This window comes from Phalangium opilio, unplaced genomic scaffold (assembly GCF_054372755.1).
Source record: "Phalangium opilio isolate 3A_F unplaced genomic scaffold, DU_Popi_V2 ptg000089l_1, whole genome shotgun sequence".
Classification (NCBI taxonomy): domain Eukaryota; kingdom Metazoa; phylum Arthropoda; class Arachnida; order Opiliones; family Phalangiidae; genus Phalangium; species Phalangium opilio.
Window position 1 is genome coordinate 2234556 of NW_028324194.1, and position 14302 is coordinate 2248857.

A 14302-nucleotide genomic window follows, 5' to 3' on the forward strand; every position below is an offset into this window, starting at 1 on the left:
CCGAGTGGTTAAGGCGATGGAATGCTGATACATTGGACTCTAAACACGCGAGTTCGAATCTCGACTCCGTCGTTTTAACCGGATTGTTTTAATCACAAATTCAGGCAAAATAATTAAACCAGTTTTAAATCAAGGACGGGGTGGCCGAGTGGTTAAGGCGATGAACTGCTAATACATTGGGCTCTGCCCGCGCGAGTTCGAATCTCGCCTCCGTCGTTTTATCCGTTTTGTTTTGAACACAAATGCAGTCAAAATGATTTAACTCCTTTAAATCCCGGAAGGGATGGCCGAGTGGTTAAGGCGATGGAATGCTGATACATTGGGCTCTAAACACGCGAGTTCGAATCTCGCTTCCGTCGTTTTAACCGGATTGTTATAATCACAAATTCAGGCAAAATAATTAAACCAGTTTTAAATCAAGGACGGGGTGGCCGAGTGATAAAGGCGATGGACTGCTAATCCATTGGGCTCTGCCCGCGCGAGTTCGAATCTCGCCTCAGTCGTTTTAATCGGATTGTTTTAATCACAAATTCAGGCAAAATAATTGAACCAGTTTTAAATCGAGGACAGGGTGGTTAAGGCGATGGACTGCTAATCCATTGGGCTCTGCCCGCGCGAGTTCGAATCTTGCCTCCGTCGTTTTATCCGTTTTGTTTTGAACACAAATGCACTCAAAATGATTTAACTCCTTTAAATCCCGGAAGGGATGGCCGAGTGGTTAAGGCGATGGAATGCTGATACATTGGGCTCTAAACACACGAGTTCGAATCTCGCCTCCGTCGTTTTAACCGGATTGTTATAATCACAAATTCAGGCAAAATAATTAAACCAGTTTTAAATCAAGGACGGGGTGGCCGAGTGATAAAGGCGAGGGACTGCTAATCCATTGGGCTCTGCCCGCGCGAGTTCGAATCTCGCCTCCTTCGTTTTATCCGTTTTGTTTTGAACACAAATGTACTCAAAATGATTTAACTCCTTTAAATCCCGGAAGGGATGGCCGAGTGGTTAAGGCGATGGAATGCTGATACATTGGACTCTAAAGACGCGAGTTCGAATCTCGACTCCGTCGTTTTAACCGGATTGTTTTAATCACAAATTCAGGCAAAATAATTAAACCAGTTTTAAATCAAGGACGGGGTGGCCGAGTGGTTAAGGCGATGAACTGCTAATACATTGGGCTCTGCCCGCGCGATTTCGAATCTCCCCTCCGTCGTTTTATCCGTTTTGTTTTGAACACAAATGCAGTCAAAATGATTTAACTCCTTTAAATCCCGGAAGGGATGGCCGAGTGGTTAAGGCGATGGAATGCTGATACATTTGGCTCTAAACACGCGAGTTCGAATCTCGCTTCCGTCGTTTTAACCGGATTGTTATAATCACAAATTCAGGCAAAATAATTAAACCAGTTTTAAATCAAGGACGGGGTGGCCGAGTGATAAAGGCGATGGACTGCTAATCCATTGGGCTCTGCCCGCGCGAGTTCGAATCTCGCCTCAGTCGTTTTAATCGGATTGTTTTAATCACAAATTCAGGCAAAATAATTGAACCAGTTTTAAATCGAGGACAGGGTGGTTAAGGCGATGGACTGCTAATCCATTGGGCTCTGCCCGCGCGAGTTCGAATCTTGCCTCCGTCGTTTTATCCGTTTTGTTTTGAACACAAATGCACTCAAAATGATTTAACTCCTTTAAATCCCGGAAGGGATGGCCGAGTGGTTAAGGCGATGGCATGCTGATACATTGGGCTCTAAACACACGAGTTCGAATCTCGCCTCCGTCGTTATAACCGGATTGTTATAATCACAAATTCAGGCAAAATAATTAAACCAGTTTTAAATCAAGGACGGGGTGGCCGAGTGATAAAGGCGAGGGACTGCTAATCCATTGGGCTCTGCCCGCGCGAGTTCGAATCTCGCCTCCTTCGTTTTATCCGTTTTGTTTTGAACACAAATGTACTCAAAATGATTTAACTCCTTTAAATCCCGGAAGGGATGGCCGAGTGGTTAAGGCGATGGAATGCTGATACATTGGACTCTAAAGACGCGAGTTCGAATCTCGACTCCGTCGTTTTAACCGGATTGTTTTAATCACAAATTCAGGCAAAATAATTAAACCAGTTTTAAATCAAGGACGGGGTGGCCGAGTGGTTAAGGCGATGAACTGCTAATACATTGGGCTCTGCCCGCGCGATTTCGAATCTCCCCTCCGTCGTTTTATCCGTTTTGTTTTGAACACAAATGCAGTCAAAATGATTTAACTCCTTTAAATCCCGGAAGGGATGGCCGAGTGGTTAAGGCGATGGAATGCTGATACATTTGGCTCTAAACACGCGAGTTCGAATCTCGCTTCCGTCGTTTTAACCGGATTGTTATAATCACAAATTCAGGCAAAATAATTAAACCAGTTTTAAATCAAGGACGGGGTGGCCGAGTGATAAAGGCGATGGACTGCTAATCCATTGGGCTCTGCCCGCGCGAGTTCGAATCTCGCCTCAGTCGTTTTAATCGGATTGTTTTAATCACAAATTCAGGCAAAATAATTGAACCAGTTTTAAATCGAGGACAGGGTGGTTAAGGCGATGGACTGCTAATCCATTGGGCTCTGCCCGCGCGAGTTCGAATCTTGCCTCCGTCGTTTTATCCGTTTTGTTTTGAACACAAATGCACTCAAAATGATTTAACTCCTTTAAATCCCGGAAGGGATGGCCGAGTGGTTAAGGCGATGGCATGCTGATACATTGGGCTCTAAACACACGAGTTCGAATCTCGCCTCCGTCGTTATAACCGGATTGTTATAATCACAAATTCAGGCAAAATAATTAAACCAGTTTTAAATCAAGGACGGGGTGGCCGAGTGATAAAGGCGAGGGACTGCTAATCCATTGGGCTCTGCCCGCGCGAGTTCGAATCTCGCCTCCTTCGTTTTATCCGTTTTGTTTTGAACACAAATGCACTCAAAATGATTTAACTCCTTTAAATCCCGGAAGGGATGGCCGAGTGGTTAAGGCGATGGAATGCTGATACATTGGACTCTAAACACGCGAGTTCGAATCTCGACTCCGTCGTTTTAACCGGATTGTTTTAATCACAAATTCAGGCAAAATAATTAAACCAGTTTTAAATCAAGGACGGGGTGGCCGAGTGGTTAAGGCGATGAACTGCTAATACATTGGGCTCTGCCCGCGCGAGTTCGAATCTCGCCTCCGTCGTTTTATCCGTTTTGTTTTGAACACAAATGCAGTCAAAATGATTTAACTCCTTTAAATCCCGGAAGGGATGGCCGAGTGGTTAAGGCGGTGGAATGCTGATACATTGGGCTCTAAACACGCGAGTTCGAATCTCGCTTCCGTCGTTTTAACCGGATTGTTATAATCACAAATTCAGGCAAAATAATTAAACCAGTTTTAAATCAAGGACGGGGTGGCCGAGTGATAAAGGCGATGGACTGCTAATCCATTGGGCTCTGCCCGCGCGAGTTCGAATCTCGCCTCAGTCGTTTTAATCGGATTGTTTTAATCACATCTTCAGGCAAAATAATTGAACCAGTTTTAAATCGAGGACAGGGTGGTTAAGGCGATGGACTGCTAATCCATTGGGCTCTGCCCGCGCGAGTTCGAATCTTGCCTCCGTCGTTTTATCCGTTTTGTTTTGAACACAAATGCACTCAAAATGATTTAACTCCTTTAAATCCCGGAAGGGATGGCCGAGTGGTTAAGGCGATGGAATGCTGATACATTGGGCTCTAAACACGCGAGTTCGAATCTCGCTTCCGTCGTTTTAACCGGATTGTTATAATCACAAATTCAGGCAAAATAATTAAACCAGTTTTAAATCAAGGACGGGGTGGCCGAGTGATAAAGGCGATGGACTGCTAATCCATTGGGCTCTGCCCGCGCGAGTTCGAATCTCGCCTCAGTCGTTTTAATCGGATTGTTTTAATCACAAATTCAGGCAAAATAATTGAACCAGTTTTAAATCGAGGACAGGGTGGTTAAGGCGATGGACTGCTAATCCATTGGGCTCTGCCCGCGCGAGTTCGAATCTTGCCTCCGTCGTTTTATCCGTTTTGTTTTGAACACAAATGCACTCAAAATGATTTAACTTCTTTAAATCCCGGAAGGGATGGCCGAGTGGTTAAGGCGATGGAATGCTGATACATTGGGCTCTAAACACACGAGTTCGAATCTCGCCTCCGTCGTTTTAACCGGATTGTTATAATCACAAATTCAGGCAAAATAATTAAACCAGTTTTAAATCAAGGACGGGGTGGCCGAGTGATAAAGGCGAGGGACTGCTAATCCATCGGGCTCTGCCCGCGCGAGTTCGAATCTCGCCTCCGTCGTTTTATCCGTTTTGTTTTGAACACAAATGCACTCAAAATGATTTAACTCCTTTAAATCCCGGAAGGGATGGCCGAGTGGTTAAGGCGATGGAATGCTGATACATTGGGCTCTAAACACACGAGTTCGAATCTCGCCTCCGTCGTTTTAACCGGATTGTTATAATCACAAATTCAGGCAAAATAATTAAACCAGTTTTAAATCAAGGACGGGGTGGCCGAGTGATAAAGGCGATGGACTGCTAATCCATTGGGCTCTGCCCGCGCGAGTTCGAATCTCGCCTCCTTCGTTTTATCCGTTTTGTTTTGAACACAAATGCACTCAAAATGATTTAACTCCTTTAAATCCCGGAAGGGATGGCCGAGTGGTTAAGGCGATGGAATGCTGATACATTGGACTCTAAACACGCGAGTTCGAATCTCGACTCCGTCGTTTTAACCGGATTGTTTTAATCACAAATTCAGGCAAAATAATTAAACCAGTTTTAAATCAAGGACGGGGTGGCCGAGTGGTTAAGGCGATGAACTGCTAATACATTGGGCTCTGCCCGCGCGAGTTCGAATCTCGCCTCCGTCGTTTTATCCGTTTTGTTTTGAACACAAATGCAGTCAAAATGATTTAACTCCTTTAAATCCCGGAAGGGATGGCCGAGTGGTTAAGGCGATGGAATGCTGATACATTGGGCTCTAAACACGCGAGTTCGAATCTCGCTTCCGTCGTTTTAACCGGATTGTTATAATCACAAATTCAGGCAAAATAATTAAACCAGTTTTAAATCAAGGACGGGGTGGCCGAGTGATAAAGGCGATGGACTGCTAATCCATTGGGCTCTGCCCCCGCGAGTTCGAATCTCGCCTCAGTCGTTTTATCCGTTTTGTTTTGAACACAAATGCAGTCAAAATGATTTAACTCCTTTAAACCCCGGAAGGGGTGGCCGAGTGGTTAAGGCGATGGACTGCTAATCCATTGGGCTCTGCCCGCGCGAGTTCGAATCTCGCCTCCGTCGTTTTATCCGTTTTGTTTTGAACACAAATGCACTCAAAATGATTTAACTCCTTTAAATCCCGGAAGGGATGGCCGAGTGGTTAAGGCGATGGAATGCTGATACATTGGGCTCTAAACACACGAGTTCGAATCTCGCCTCCGTCGTTTTAACCGGATTGTTATAATCACAAATTCAGGCAAAATAATTAAACCAGTTTTAAATCAAGGACGGGGTGGCCGAGTGATAAAAGCGATGGACTGCTAATCCATTGGGCTCTGCCCGCGCGAGTTCGAATCTCGCCTCCGTCGTTTTATCCGTTTTGTTTTGAACACAAATGCACTCAAAATGATTTAACTCCTTTAAATCCCGGAAGGGATGGCCGAGTGGTTAAGGCGATGGAATGCTGATACATTGGACTCTAAACACGCGAGTTCGAATCTCGACTCCGTCGTTTTAACCGGATTGTTTTAATCACAAATTCAGGCAAAATAATTAAACCAGTTTTAAATCAAGGACGGGGTGGCCGAGTGGTTAAGGCGATGGACTGCTAATACATTGGGCTCTGCCCGCGCGAGTTCGAATCTCGCCTCCGTCGTTTTATCCGTTTTGTTTTGAACACAAATGCAGTCAAAATGATTTAACTCCTTTAAATCCCGGAAGGGATGGCCGAGTGGTTAAGGCGATGGAATGCTGATACATTGGGCTCTAAACACGCGAGTTCGAATCTCGCCTCCGTCGTTTTAACCGGATTGTTATAATCACAAATTCAGGCAAAATAATTAAACCAGTTTCAAATCAAGGACGGGGTGGCCGAGTGATAAAGGCGATGGACTGCTAATCCATTGGGCTCTGCCCGCGCTAGTTCGAATCTCGCCTCCGTCGTTTTATCCGTTTTGTTTTGAACACAAATGCACTCAAAATGATTTAACTCCTTTAAATCCCGGAAGGGATGGCCGAGTGGTTAAGGCGATGGAATGCTGATACATTGGACTCTAAACACGCGAGTTCGAATCTCGACTCCGTCGTTTTAACCGGATTGTTTTAATCACAAATTCAGGCAAAATAACTAAACCAGTTTTAAATCAAGGACGGGGTGGCCGAGTGGTTAAGGCGATGGACTGCTAATACATTGGGCTCTGCCCGCGCGAGTTCGAATCTCGCCTCCGTCGTTTTATCCGTTTTGTTTTGAACACAAATGCAGTCAAAATGATTTAACTCCTTTAAATCCCGGAAGGGATGGCCGAGTGGTTAAGGCGATGGAATGCTGATACATTGGGCTCTAAACACGCGAGTTCGAACCTCGCCTCCGTCGTTTTAACCGGATTGTTATAATCACAAATTCAGGCAAAATAATTAAACCAGTTTTAAATCAAGGACGGGGTGGCCGAGTGATAAAGGCGATGGACTGCTAATCCATTGGGCTCTGCCCGCGCGAGTTCGAATCTCGCCTCCGTCGTTTTATCCGTTTTGTTTTGAACACAAATGCACTCAAAATGATTTAACTCCTTTAAATCCCGGAAGGGATGGCCGAGTGGTTAAGACGATGGAATGCTGATACATTGGACTCTAAACACGCGAGTTCGAATCTCGACTCCGTCGTTTTAACCGGATTGTTTTAATCACAAATTCTGGCAAAATAATTAAACCAGTTTTAAATCAAGGACGGGGTGGCCGAGTGGTTAAGGCGATGGCCTGCTAATACATTGGGCTCTGCCCGCGCGAGTTCGAATCTCGCCTCCGTCGTTTTATCCGTTTTGTTTTGAACACAAATGCAGTCAAAATGATTTAACTCCTTTAAATCCCGGAAGGGATGGCCGAGTGGTTAAGGCGATGGAATGCTGATACATTGGACTCTAAACACGCGAGTTCGAATCTCGACTCCGTCGTTTTAACCGGATTGTTTTAATCACAAATTCAGGCAAAATAATTAAACCAGTTTTAAATCAAGGACGGGGTGGCCGAGTGGTTAAGGCGATGGACTGCTAATACATTGGGCTCTGCCCGCGCGAGTTCGAATCTCGCCTCCGTCGTTTTATCCGTTTTGTTTTGAACACAAATGCAGTCAAAATGATTTAACTCCTTTAAATCCCGGAAGGGATGGCCGAGTGGTTAAGGCGATGGAATGCTGATACATTGGGCTCTAAACACGCGAGTTCGAATCTCGCCTCCGTCGTTTTAACCGGATTGTTATAATCACAAATTCAGGCAAAATAATTAAACCAGTTTTAAATCAAGGACGGGGTGGCCGAGTGATAAAGGCGATGGACTGCTAATCCATTGGGCTCTGCCCGCGCGAGTTCGAATCTCGCCTCCGTCGTTTTATCTGTTTTGTTTTGAACACAAATGCAGCCAAAATGATTAAACTGGTTTAAATCGCGGAAGGGATTTCCGAGTGGTTAAGGCGATGGATTGCTGATACATTGGGCTCTTAACACGCGAGTTCGAATCTCGCCTACGTCGTTTTAACCGGATTGTTTTAATCACAAATTCAGGCAAAATAATTAAACCAGTTTTAAATCGAGGACGGGGTGGCCGAGTGGTTAAGGCGATGGACTGCTAATCCATTGGGCTCTGCCCGCGCGAGTTCGAATCTCGCCTCCGTCGTTTTATCCGTTTTGTTTTGAACACAAATATAGTCAAAATGATTTAACTCGTTTTAATATTGGAAGGGATGGCCGAGTTGTTTAGGCGATGGATTGCTAATACATTGGGCCCTAAACACGCGAGTTCGAATCTCGCCTCCGTCGTTTTAACCGGATTGTTTTAATCACAAATTCAGGCAAAATAATTAAACCAGTTTTAAATCGAGGACCGGATGGTTAAGGCGTTGGACTGCTAATCCATTGGGCTCTGCCCGCGCGAGTTCGAATCTCGCCTCCGTCGTTTTAACCGGATTGTTTTAATCACAAATTCAGGCAAAATAATAGAACCAGTTTTAAATCGAGGACAGGGTGGTTAAGGCGATGGACTGCTAATCCATTGGGCTCTGCCCGCGCGAGTTCGAATCTCGCCTCAGTCGTTTTAATCGGATTGTTTTAATCACAAATTCAGGCAAAATAATTGAACCAGTTTTAAATCGAGGACAGGGTGGTTAAGGCGATGGACTGCTAATCCATTGGGCTCTGCCCGCGCGAGTTCGAATATCGCCTCCGTCTTTTTATCTGTTTTGTTTTGAACACAAATGCAGTCAAAATGATTTAACTCCTTAAAATCCCGGAAGGGGTGGCCGAGTGGTTAAGGCGATGGAATGCTGATACATTGGGCTCTAAACACGCGAGTTCGAATCTCGCCTCCGTCGTTTTAACCGGATTGTTTTAATCACAAATTCAGGCAAAATAATTAAACCAGTTCTAAATCGAGGACGGGGTGGCTGAGTGGTTAAGGCGATGGACTGCTAATCCATTGGGCTCTGCCCGCGCGAGTTCGAATCTCGCCTCCGTCGTTTTATCCGTTTTGTTTTGAATACAAATGCAGTCAAAATGATTTAACTCCTTAAAATCCCGGAAGGGGTGGCCGAGTGGTTAAGGCGATGGAATGCTGATACATTGGGCTCTAAACACGCGAGTTCGAATCTCGCCTCCGTCGTTTTAACCGGATTGTTTTAATCACAAATTCAGGCAAAATAATTAAACCAGTTTTAAATCGAGGACGGGGTGGCTGAGTGGTTAAGGCGATGGACTGCTAATCCATTGGGCTCTGCCCGCGCGAGTTCGAATCTCGCCTCCGTCGTTTTATCCGTTTTGTTTTGAATACAAATGCAGTCGAAATGATTTAACTCCTTCAAATCCCGGAAGGGATGGCCGAGTGGTTAAGGCGATGGAATGCTGATACATTGGGCTCTAAACACGCGAGTTCGAATCTCGCCTCCGTCGTTTTAACCGGATTGTTATAATCACAAATTCAGGCAAAATAATTGTGGGATTCTGAGAGCCGACATCAGAAATAATAAATTTGAACTGAACTGAACCGATTCATCGAACTAAAGAGGGGTGGGGGAATCAGGACCTAGCGAACGACAGTCTTGGACTCGAGCTTGAGTTTGATATTAAATGTTTTATCTAAATAAAGATTGTTAATAAAAGTATAGAGAGTTATTAATTATAGAGTGAAACATAAGAGTAATGAGAACAAATACTACATGGTGTCAGAAGTCCCTAACAACCCTGTCATACGCAGTGTAAAGTGAGAATAATTTGAAGAATACGCCTACCGACCGAGGCTTAAGAAGTCAACGTGAGGATTTTGGAGTCAGATTACTGGGTTAAGACTAAATCTCGCCCAGATTACTGTTGTTCATACGGCGGACGTCGACATAATGATGGCAACTGTCTACCAACCACCACATACTTTTGCGCCTGAAGATAATCCGGCCCAAGAATGGCGTCGTTGGAAACAGCGATTCCAGTACTATGCAGCGGCTATAGGGCTGGATACTAAACCAGTTGCTCAGCAACGTGCGATTTTACTCCATACTATCGGGGACATAGGAATAGAGTTGTACAATTCCTTTGCGTACATTGAGACCGATGCCAATCCGACAGTAGTAGAAGTTCTAACTGCGTTCGACGGCCATTATAAACCGTATATGAGCCTCACCGTAAAAAGACATTTATTTTATAAAACGAATCAAGAACCAAGCCAATCCATCGATGAGTATGTTACTAGCCTAAGGACTAAAGCGGCTAACTGCGAATTCGGAACTCTAAAAGAAGGTTTGATAATGGACCGCATAATATTGGGAATTATAGATCAAACAGTAAGGGGCACAATACACCCTCACCAATTCTGCCCAGCTCAAGGTAGACCATGTCATAATTGTGGTAAATTGGGCCACTACAGCAGAATGTGCCCGCCACCTCCATCGGTACACTTTCTGGTACAAGAAGATACACCTGAGGAGACCCCGACTTTTTCAACACAAGACTGGAACCAAACAAATCACAGCATGAAATTAAACACTAATGTGGAAGAAGAGGCTCTCTTTCTAGGAACGCTTTTTAAAGTTAACATCAATAACGAATTAGACGAATGGATCGAAGAAATCCAAATTGAAACGGAACGTCTTCCCATGAAGATTGATACTGGGGCACAAGCAAATGTAATGTCTTTACATACATATTTAATGATACCGGAGAAGAACAGAGCACCCATACTGGCAACCACAGCTAAGATCAGAACCTACACGGGAGAAGAATTAAAACTGCTCGGAGAATGTCGGCTACGGTGTGGATTTAGAGAGAATTACGTGTATACAAAGTTCTACATTGTCAAAATACCAGCACTAACCATCCTAGGCCTCAAAATATGCACCTCACTAGGAATAGTGAGGAGAGAGCTCGCAAGAAATACACAAAATGTACACAGCCTCCTAGATAAACCGGGTCCGAATAACGGAAGCATAAGTAGACAAGAAGCCCCGAATGAACGGTCAAGTAATCGACAGCCACAGGGAAATTCTCGCCAATATAAGAGAAATGGCAGCCGAATTCCACACCCGATACATTTGTCAGCGCCACCCAGCCAAGCTAGAATAGTCCAAGATCTTGCAAATAAGAGAAGAACAGAAGAACTACTTAAACCGCCCGATCTTGATCATTATGAAGATGAACTTAAAGTTTTAGAGGAAACAAAAGAAGCACTGGAACAAATTGAATCCGACCTATCATATAAGTCACTCATATCCGATGAAGGAGACATTGTGGGAGAACCTGACCAAATGTATGGAAGTACAAAACCCAACACCGTAGACAATTTGCCAAACAGACCGAGACGAACAAGAACTAAACCACAATGATATCAGTGAAATAGTAATAGAAAATTTTAGCTTGTATAAAGTCGTGATATTTAGTATATATACAATTATAGAAAAAAAACAAACATTTAATTTAATTAATGCTTGTTTGTGGTTGGAGGAGTCGGGGAAGGGGAGATGTGGGATTCTGAGAGCCAACATCAGAAATAATAAATTTGAACTGAACTGAACCGATTCATCGAACTAAAGAGGGGTCGGGGAATCAGGACCTAGCGAACGACAGTCTTGGACTCGAGCTTGAGTGTGATATTAAATGTTTTATCTAAATAAAGATTGTTAATAAAAGTATAGAGAGTTATTAATTATAGAGTGAAACATAAGAGTAATGAGAACAAATACTACAATAATTAAACCAGTTTTAAATCAAGGACGGGGTGGCCGAGTGATAAAGGCGATGGACTGCTAATTCATTGGGATCTGCCCGCGCGAGTTCGAATCTCGCCTCAGTCGTTTTAATCGGATTGTTTTAATCACAAATTCAGGCAAAATTATTGAACCAGTTTTAAATCGAGGACAGGGTGGTTAAGGCGATGGACTGCTAATCCATTGGGCTCTGCCCGCGCGAGTTCGAATCTCGCCTCCGTCGTTTTATCCGTTTTGTTTTGAACACAAATGCACTCAAAATGATTTAACTCCTTTAGATCCCGGAAGGGATGGCCGAGTGGTTAAGGCGATGGAATGCTGATACATTGGGCTCTGCCCGCGCGAGTTCGAATCTCGCCTCCGTCGTTTTAACCGGATTGTTATAATCACAAATTCAGGCAAAATAATTAAACCAGTTTTAAATCAAGGACGGGGTGGCCGAGTGATAAAGGCGATGGACTGCTAATCCATTGGGCTCTGCCCGCGCGAGTTCGAATCTCGCCTCAGTCGTTTTAATCGGATTGTTTTAATCACAAATTCAGGCAAAATAATTGAACCAGTTTTAAATCGAGGACAGGGTGGTTAAGGCGATGGACTGCTAATCCATTGGGCTCTGCCCGCGCGAGTTCGAATCTCGCCTCCGTCGTTTTATCCGTTTTGTTTTGAATACAAATGCAGTCGAAATGATTTAACTCCTTCAAATCCCGGAAGGGATGGCCGAGTGGTTAAGGCGATGGAATGCTGATACATTGGGCTCTAAACACGCGAGTTCGAATCTCGCCTCCGTCGTTTTAACCGGATTGTTATAATCACAAATTCAGGCAAAATAATTGTGGGATTCTGAGAGCCGACATCAGAAATAATAAATTTGAACTGAACTGAACCGATTCATCGAACTAAAGAGGGGTGGGGGAATCAGGACCTAGCGAACGACAGTCTTGGACTCGAGCTTGAGTTTGATATTAAATGTTTTATCTAAATAAAGATTGTTAATAAAAGTATAGAGAGTTATTAATTATAGAGTGAAACATAAGAGTAATGAGAACAAATACTACATGGTGTCAGAAGTCCCTAACAACCCTGTCATACGCAGTGTAAAGTGAGAATAATTTGAAGAATACGCCTACCGACCGAGGCTTAAGAAGTCAACGTGAGGATTTTGGAGTCAGATTACTGGGTTAAGACTAAATCTCGCCCAGATTACTGTTGTTCATACGGCGGACGTCGACATAATGATGGCAACTGTCTACCAACCACCACATACTTTTGCGCCTGAAGATAATCCGGCCCAAGAATGGCGTCGTTGGAAACAGCGATTCCAGTACTATGCAGCGGCTATAGGGCTGGATACTAAACCAGTTGCTCAGCAACGTGCGATTTTACTCCATACTATCGGGGACATAGGAATAGAGTTGTACAATTCCTTTGCGTACATTGAGACCGATGCCAATCCGACAGTAGTAGAAGTTCTAACTGCGTTCGACGGCCATTATAAACCGTATATGAGCCTCACCGTAAAAAGACATTTATTTTATAAAACGAATCAAGAACCAAGCCAATCCATCGATGAGTATGTTACTAGCCTAAGGACTAAAGCGGCTAACTGCGAATTCGGAACTCTAAAAGAAGGTTTGATAATGGACCGCATAATATTGGGAATTATAGATCAAACAGTAAGGGGCACAATACACCCTCACCAATTCTGCCCAGCTCAAGGTAGACCATGTCATAATTGTGGTAAATTGGGCCACTACAGCAGAATGTGCCCGCCACCTCCATCGGTACACTTTCTGGTACAAGAAGATACACCTGAGGAGACCCCGACTTTTTCAACACAAGACTGGAACCAAACAAATCACAGCATGAAATTAAACACTAATGTGGAAGAAGAGGCTCTCTTTCTAGGAACGCTTTTTAAAGTTAACATCAATAACGAATTAGACGAATGGATCGAAGAAATCCAAATTGAAACGGAACGTCTTCCCATGAAGATTGATACTGGGGCACAAGCAAATGTAATGTCTTTACATACATATTTAATGATACCGGAGAAGAACAGAGCACCCATACTGGCAACCACAGCTAAGATCAGAACCTACACGGGAGAAGAATTAAAACTGCTCGGAGAATGTCGGCTACGGTGTGGATTTAGAGAGAATTACGTGTATACAAAGTTCTACATTGTCAAAATACCAGCACTAACCATCCTAGGCCTCAAAATATGCACCTCACTAGGAATAGTGAGGAGAGAGCTCGCAAGAAATACACAAAATGTACACAGCCTCCTAGATAAACCGGGTCCGAATAACGGAAGCATAAGTAGACAAGAAGCCCCGAATGAACGGTCAAGTAATCGACAGCCACAGGGAAATTCTCGCCAATATAAGAGAAATGGCAGCCGAATTCCACACCCGATACATTTGTCAGCGCCACCCAGCCAAGCTAGAATAGTCCAAGATCTTGCAAATAAGAGAAGAACAGAAGAACTACTTAAACCGCCCGATCTTGATCATTATGAAGATGAACTTAAAGTTTTAGAGGAAACAAAAGAAGCACTGGAACAAATTGAATCCGACCTATCATATAAGTCACTCATATCCGATGAAGGAGACATTGTGGGAGAACCTGACCAAATGTATGGAAGTACAAAACCCAACACCGTAGACAATTTGCCAAACAGACCGAGACGAACAAGAACTAAACCACAATGATATCAGTGAAATAGTAATAGAAAATTTTAGCTTGTATAAAGTCGTGATATTTAGTATATATACAATTATAGAAAAAAAACAAACATTTAATTT

General features: G+C 43.8%; 30 non-coding genes across 30 annotated transcripts; all 30 read left to right on the plus strand.

The window, feature by feature from the left end:
* Positions 1 to 134: 134 nt before the first annotated feature.
* On the plus strand, positions 135 to 216 carry TRNAS-GCU (transfer RNA serine (anticodon GCU)). The gene has a single exon. It is a non-coding gene; the product is annotated as a tRNA-Ser (tRNA).
* A 205-nt stretch (positions 217 to 421) lies between these two features.
* Positions 422 to 503, plus strand: TRNAS-GCU (transfer RNA serine (anticodon GCU)). The gene has a single exon. It is a non-coding gene; the product is annotated as a tRNA-Ser (tRNA).
* A 341-nt stretch (positions 504 to 844) lies between these two features.
* Positions 845 to 926, plus strand: TRNAS-GCU (transfer RNA serine (anticodon GCU)). The gene has a single exon. It is a non-coding gene; the product is annotated as a tRNA-Ser (tRNA).
* A 205-nt stretch (positions 927 to 1131) lies between these two features.
* On the plus strand, positions 1132 to 1213 carry TRNAS-GCU (transfer RNA serine (anticodon GCU)). The gene has a single exon. It is a non-coding gene; the product is annotated as a tRNA-Ser (tRNA).
* A 205-nt stretch (positions 1214 to 1418) lies between these two features.
* TRNAS-GCU (transfer RNA serine (anticodon GCU)) lies at positions 1419 to 1500 on the plus strand. Its single transcript has one exon. It is a non-coding gene; the product is annotated as a tRNA-Ser (tRNA).
* Positions 1501 to 1841: 341 nt separating this feature from the next.
* On the plus strand, positions 1842 to 1923 carry TRNAS-GCU (transfer RNA serine (anticodon GCU)). Its single transcript has one exon. It is a non-coding gene; the product is annotated as a tRNA-Ser (tRNA).
* Positions 1924 to 2128: 205 nt separating this feature from the next.
* TRNAS-GCU (transfer RNA serine (anticodon GCU)) lies at positions 2129 to 2210 on the plus strand. The gene has a single exon. It is a non-coding gene; the product is annotated as a tRNA-Ser (tRNA).
* Positions 2211 to 2415: 205 nt separating this feature from the next.
* TRNAS-GCU (transfer RNA serine (anticodon GCU)) lies at positions 2416 to 2497 on the plus strand. The gene has a single exon. It is a non-coding gene; the product is annotated as a tRNA-Ser (tRNA).
* Positions 2498 to 2838: 341 nt separating this feature from the next.
* Positions 2839 to 2920, plus strand: TRNAS-GCU (transfer RNA serine (anticodon GCU)). The gene has a single exon. It is a non-coding gene; the product is annotated as a tRNA-Ser (tRNA).
* A 205-nt stretch (positions 2921 to 3125) lies between these two features.
* On the plus strand, positions 3126 to 3207 carry TRNAS-GCU (transfer RNA serine (anticodon GCU)). Its single transcript has one exon. It is a non-coding gene; the product is annotated as a tRNA-Ser (tRNA).
* A 205-nt stretch (positions 3208 to 3412) lies between these two features.
* TRNAS-GCU (transfer RNA serine (anticodon GCU)) lies at positions 3413 to 3494 on the plus strand. Its single transcript has one exon. It is a non-coding gene; the product is annotated as a tRNA-Ser (tRNA).
* Positions 3495 to 3835: 341 nt separating this feature from the next.
* On the plus strand, positions 3836 to 3917 carry TRNAS-GCU (transfer RNA serine (anticodon GCU)). Its single transcript has one exon. It is a non-coding gene; the product is annotated as a tRNA-Ser (tRNA).
* A 341-nt stretch (positions 3918 to 4258) lies between these two features.
* TRNAS-GCU (transfer RNA serine (anticodon GCU)) lies at positions 4259 to 4340 on the plus strand. The gene has a single exon. It is a non-coding gene; the product is annotated as a tRNA-Ser (tRNA).
* Positions 4341 to 4545: 205 nt separating this feature from the next.
* Positions 4546 to 4627, plus strand: TRNAS-GCU (transfer RNA serine (anticodon GCU)). The gene has a single exon. It is a non-coding gene; the product is annotated as a tRNA-Ser (tRNA).
* Positions 4628 to 4832: 205 nt separating this feature from the next.
* On the plus strand, positions 4833 to 4914 carry TRNAS-GCU (transfer RNA serine (anticodon GCU)). The gene has a single exon. It is a non-coding gene; the product is annotated as a tRNA-Ser (tRNA).
* A 205-nt stretch (positions 4915 to 5119) lies between these two features.
* Positions 5120 to 5201, plus strand: TRNAS-GCU (transfer RNA serine (anticodon GCU)). The gene has a single exon. It is a non-coding gene; the product is annotated as a tRNA-Ser (tRNA).
* Positions 5202 to 5262: 61 nt separating this feature from the next.
* On the plus strand, positions 5263 to 5344 carry TRNAS-GCU (transfer RNA serine (anticodon GCU)). The gene has a single exon. It is a non-coding gene; the product is annotated as a tRNA-Ser (tRNA).
* A 205-nt stretch (positions 5345 to 5549) lies between these two features.
* On the plus strand, positions 5550 to 5631 carry TRNAS-GCU (transfer RNA serine (anticodon GCU)). The gene has a single exon. It is a non-coding gene; the product is annotated as a tRNA-Ser (tRNA).
* A 205-nt stretch (positions 5632 to 5836) lies between these two features.
* TRNAS-GCU (transfer RNA serine (anticodon GCU)) lies at positions 5837 to 5918 on the plus strand. Its single transcript has one exon. It is a non-coding gene; the product is annotated as a tRNA-Ser (tRNA).
* Positions 5919 to 6123: 205 nt separating this feature from the next.
* TRNAS-GCU (transfer RNA serine (anticodon GCU)) lies at positions 6124 to 6205 on the plus strand. The gene has a single exon. It is a non-coding gene; the product is annotated as a tRNA-Ser (tRNA).
* Positions 6206 to 6410: 205 nt separating this feature from the next.
* TRNAS-GCU (transfer RNA serine (anticodon GCU)) lies at positions 6411 to 6492 on the plus strand. Its single transcript has one exon. It is a non-coding gene; the product is annotated as a tRNA-Ser (tRNA).
* A 205-nt stretch (positions 6493 to 6697) lies between these two features.
* TRNAS-GCU (transfer RNA serine (anticodon GCU)) lies at positions 6698 to 6779 on the plus strand. The gene has a single exon. It is a non-coding gene; the product is annotated as a tRNA-Ser (tRNA).
* A 205-nt stretch (positions 6780 to 6984) lies between these two features.
* Positions 6985 to 7066, plus strand: TRNAS-GCU (transfer RNA serine (anticodon GCU)). Its single transcript has one exon. It is a non-coding gene; the product is annotated as a tRNA-Ser (tRNA).
* A 205-nt stretch (positions 7067 to 7271) lies between these two features.
* TRNAS-GCU (transfer RNA serine (anticodon GCU)) lies at positions 7272 to 7353 on the plus strand. Its single transcript has one exon. It is a non-coding gene; the product is annotated as a tRNA-Ser (tRNA).
* A 205-nt stretch (positions 7354 to 7558) lies between these two features.
* Positions 7559 to 7640, plus strand: TRNAS-GCU (transfer RNA serine (anticodon GCU)). The gene has a single exon. It is a non-coding gene; the product is annotated as a tRNA-Ser (tRNA).
* Positions 7641 to 7845: 205 nt separating this feature from the next.
* On the plus strand, positions 7846 to 7927 carry TRNAS-GCU (transfer RNA serine (anticodon GCU)). The gene has a single exon. It is a non-coding gene; the product is annotated as a tRNA-Ser (tRNA).
* A 756-nt stretch (positions 7928 to 8683) lies between these two features.
* TRNAS-GCU (transfer RNA serine (anticodon GCU)) lies at positions 8684 to 8765 on the plus strand. Its single transcript has one exon. It is a non-coding gene; the product is annotated as a tRNA-Ser (tRNA).
* Positions 8766 to 8970: 205 nt separating this feature from the next.
* Positions 8971 to 9052, plus strand: TRNAS-GCU (transfer RNA serine (anticodon GCU)). The gene has a single exon. It is a non-coding gene; the product is annotated as a tRNA-Ser (tRNA).
* Positions 9053 to 11503: 2451 nt separating this feature from the next.
* On the plus strand, positions 11504 to 11585 carry TRNAS-GCU (transfer RNA serine (anticodon GCU)). Its single transcript has one exon. It is a non-coding gene; the product is annotated as a tRNA-Ser (tRNA).
* Positions 11586 to 11926: 341 nt separating this feature from the next.
* On the plus strand, positions 11927 to 12008 carry TRNAS-GCU (transfer RNA serine (anticodon GCU)). The gene has a single exon. It is a non-coding gene; the product is annotated as a tRNA-Ser (tRNA).
* The last annotated feature ends 2294 nt before the right edge of the window (positions 12009 to 14302 follow it).